The sequence below is a fragment of the Mus caroli genome, unplaced genomic scaffold (genome assembly GCF_978045245.1).
Source record: "Mus caroli unplaced genomic scaffold, Mus_caroli_1 scaffold_43, whole genome shotgun sequence".
In the NCBI taxonomy this organism is placed as follows: Eukaryota; Metazoa; Chordata; class Mammalia; order Rodentia; family Muridae; genus Mus; species Mus caroli.
The window spans coordinates 400,898-405,366 of NW_028227298.1; positions in this window are offsets into that span (position 1 = coordinate 400,898).

Genomic DNA, 4,469 nt, shown 5'->3' on the forward strand with positions numbered 1-4,469 from the left:
CATCGGGAGAGCCGGAAACATCGCCCGCACCGGGCGCGGAGCGCGGGGTGGCGGGGGTTGGCGTGAGGGCTGGAGGAGAGAGAAGCGCGACACCGGCGTCGGTCAAACCACGCGGGAGGGAGTGACCGGTAGCACCATCTCCTCCCCGCACCGACGACCACCGACGGGACGGGCGGGCGGGGGACGGCGGGGGCCGAACCGGGAAGGCCACCCGTCGTAGCCCGGCGACACCCGCGTCTAGCCGCCGGCGAGGCGGACACACTCCCGACGCGACACAACGCCAGGGCCTAACTGACCGCGGCGCGAAACCGCGCACCGGCGGATGCGGCAGGGGCTCACGGGCGGGCGGAGGCCGCAGCGGGCCCCCCCAAGCACACAGCAGCGAGGCGCAACGTTGGGGAACCGGGAAGCCCCCCCGACCCTCCGGGCGGGGCCGGGAGCCCGCGTAGCCGGCGAGAGAAGACCACGACAACGGGAGGCGAGCGGGCAGGAGGCCGGACAGCGGCCAGCTCCCCGGCGAGAAGCGGAGGCGGAGGCGGAGGACGGACCCACCGTGAACTCGGGCCGCGCCTTTGCGCGAGAGATGGCAGGACGGAGGAGGTGAGGTCGACGAGCGACTTGAACCCCGCGAGAGGGAGGAACGAGGGGAGGGCCGAGAGCCCGCGGAGGAAGACCTGAGACCTCGGTGAGAGGGGGTAGACGTCGACCGGAGCCCCCACCGCCACACCGGAACACGCGCGCGGGGTTAATCCCACCGCCAGGGCACCCACCTCGGCGCCCCGGCAGACCCCAACACGCGCCTTCCCGACGGACGACGGGGCCGGACGGGCCCCCCACAGACGCACCTCGGACAGCAGGCCTCCACACCGGCGGGACAATGACCGCTGCTAGCCTCTTTCCCTTTGCCCTCGCGGGGCAACCTTTTCACCTCGCACGCAGCCCTCTCCAAGACCGCGCAAGGCGCCGGCCACGGCCGCAGGGCCGGGACGCCCTCCAAACCACAGCTTCTCCCGCCCGCCAAGCCGGCTCCCTACCCCTCCGCCCCCCAAGACCCCGCTGACCGCCCGGACGCGTGCGTGCCCGGCCGCCCCCCATGCGGGGGGTCCGGCAGCACGGCCACGGGTCTGCCAGGGGGAGAGGGGGGGAGAGGAAAAAGTACCGGCCGCGGCGAGCGGGGAGGGGGAACGACACAGCAGAACGAGGGCCGACGACGACGGCAAGGGCGGCCGCGGCAGGGCCCCTCCCGGAAGGGGGAAACCTCACAAGGGACCGAGAGGCCGCTCGGACAACGGGCCGGACAGGGCACGCGAGGCAAAAACGGCGGGAATCACACTGCACCACTCCCCTGGGCAGTCCCACCACGCCCGCAGCGCCGAGGCGACCCGAAACCTGACGGCCCCCCGGGAGCCCGAGGAGGCGACACCAACACGAGAGAGAGCGATGTCCACGCACCGATGCCGACCGACGAAGACCCACGAGCGGCAGCGGGTCCCCACGTCCGACGACGCGCCGGACGCGGCCAACAGCCGTCCTCCCACAAAACGGCCCGCCCCCGAGAGCGAGATTCAACCAACGCCAGACGCGGACCCTCTCGGCCCCGAGGAGGGGGAAGGAGGGCTCCCGCGATTCCGCCAGCCGTGGGAACGCTGCCACGGGAAGGGGGGACGAGGCGACAGCCACACAGCCCGAGAAGCACACAGCACGCAACACGCGCGGCACAGGCCCGCGTCGCGGGAGCGGCCAAAGTCGTGGACGCGAGCGAGAGGGACGCACGCGACGGAAGGCGCGGGTGAGGCACGGGAAGACGGGCGGGACCCGGGAGCCCACCGTCGCCTCCCCAACACCCCATCCCGCGGCGGCCCCCAGGAGGGGAGGAAGGTACCGCGCACGCGGGGGTGTGCACGGAGCCCTTTCCCCAGCCACCACCACACAACCGGGCCGACCGACCACACGGCCCCGCCACCACGGCAGGACGACCGACAGGCTCTGCCACGCGTGATCCCTCCCCAAACTCGGAGCGGGGAGGCGCGGGCCGCGGTAGACGAGAGAGCAAACGCTGCGCGCGCAGGAGGTGGTCATGGGGCGAGCCCTCGAGGGGACCGACCGGGAGAGACCCCTCGAGAACCACACCCTTTCCGGAAGATAGCTAGAGAAGGCAACTTTCTCACTGAGGGCGGGACGGACCCAAAACCCCGACGAGCTCCGGCAACCGAGAGGATACGTGCGACAAGCGCACACACAGGGAAGCGAGAAGACCCACAACGCGGGGGTCCGCGCGGGGGGGTCTGCGGCAACAGGAAGGTTCCCTTCCAAGGGTACTTTGAGCATCCGCGGACAGAGGAGACCCTGCAACCGGTCCCCCCCGAAAGGCCAGGCCCCCCCCAAGCTCCCCACAAGGAAGCAAGGAGTTTCACGAAACTTCTCAAAAAGGCCAGCCGCGACCGCTCAGCACCAACCCTACGCGCAAGGTCCGCGAGTGCGCGGGGCTGGGCGCTCACCCGACGAAGGGGGCTTGTTTTTCCTAGCCCCCTCCTCTCCTCCTCGACCCCCCTTTCACGGGCTTCCCGGACACGAACGGGAAGGCACAGAGCCAGACAGATAACCGGCAACCGAGAGAGGATGCGTGCGACAAGAGAAGACCCACACGCGGGCATCCGCGCGGGGGGATCTGCGGCAGCAGGAAGGTTCTCTTCCAGGGGTATTTTGAGCATACGCGGACAGAGGAGACCCTGCAACAGGTCCCCCCCGGAAGGCAGGCCACTGCCACTCTCCAAGCTCCACACGAGGAGCAAGGAAGCTTCACGAAACTTTTCAAAAAGGCCAGCCGCGACCGCTCAGCACCATCCCTACGCGCAAGGTCCGCGAGTGCGCGGGGTGGGCGCTCGCCCAACGAAGGGGGCTTTTTTTTTTAACCGCCCTTCCTCTAATCCTCGACCCCCCTTTCATGGGCTTCTCGGACACAAACGGGAAGGCACACAGCCAGACGGAGCACCGGAGGCACGCCAGGAAACGGGAAGCGCCACCACCAACTCAGAAGCGGGCACCTAGGTGGCAAAACCTGGAACGATCCAGGAGCACCTCTGCAAGAAACAGAACGCGCGTGCACACACCAGACGGGAAGGTTATGCATCGCCACCAGCCAACATTCCCCGGCTCAGGGAAGATGGGCAAGCGATCCACGAGGACCACGCGAACCACTGCGAGAAGTGCGCGCGGGTCAGTGCTCGGGCCGGAGAGCCGCACCCCTGCCTTCCACACACCACCGGAATACGGATAGGGTGGAGAGACGAGGGGCCCGCTGGCAGAACGAGAAGAGCGGCCGCCATTCGCCATGAATGTCCGTCCCTCGCCTGGCGCGACTTAGGCCCTGGCCCGAAAAGAACTCAGGAGCACCACATCGATCTAAGCAGAGTGAGCGACAACACGCAACCGGGAGAAACAAGCGAGATAGGCATGTCTTACACGCGGGGCAAGACAGTACGGATCCGGGCAGAGACACAACGAAGGTGCTGCCACAAAAAAAAAAGTGCACTCGGGAGGCACGTGGCAGGAAGACTCAGACACCACAATCAGGAGAGGAGGATTCGGGACTCTCCACCTCCCCCCCCGCCAAAAAAAAAAAAAAATGCACTCGGGAGGCATGTGGCAGGAAGAACCAAGACACCGCAGACAGGAGAGTGGAGGATTCGGGACTCTCCACCTCCCCCCCGCCAAAAAAAAAAAAAAAAAAATGCACTCGGGAGGCATGTGGCAGGAAGAACCAAGACACCGCAGACAGGAGAGTGGAGGATTCGGGACTCTCCACCTCCCCCCCGCCAAAAAAAAAAAAAAAATGCACTCGGGAGGCGTGTGGAAGACGGGGAAACGAAAGACAGTGGAGGTTCGGGACTCCCAGGAAAAAAAAAAAAAAAACCAGCGGGAGGAACACAAAACACTAGCACGAGACAGCTGGCTGCAACCATTCCACACAGGACACAGGTGTGACAACGACAACGTGGAAATCGGGAAAAACGCCTGAGAACGCAGCAATATCATAGCCCCTGGTTGTCACAAGCTGCCCAGCAAGCGCACACACAAACGGGAAGCAAAAGCACGGAAAGCAGGAAGCATGTCTCGGGCAGTTTCAAGCAAGGCGACAGACCCAAGCCGATATGCAAAGAAAAATAGGCTGGACAAGCAAACAGCCTTGATTGAAAGGGTCTTTTCTCTTTAGTGTCCTTTAGTGTCCTTTAGTGTAAATAGGGAAAGGACAGCGTGTCACTACATATCTCCAGGTCCAATAGGAACAGATAGAATAGATCAAAACCATAAAAATGACAGGGAGGAAGATGACAGCCCACAGAGAACAACTGGAAGTCATACATGGGGGGGTGGCCCAAAAATGTCCCCATGAAGAAAAGAACCGGACGTCAAACGAACAACTGGTCGACCTGACAACCGGGAATACTCAAAATACCGATAGGTAAATG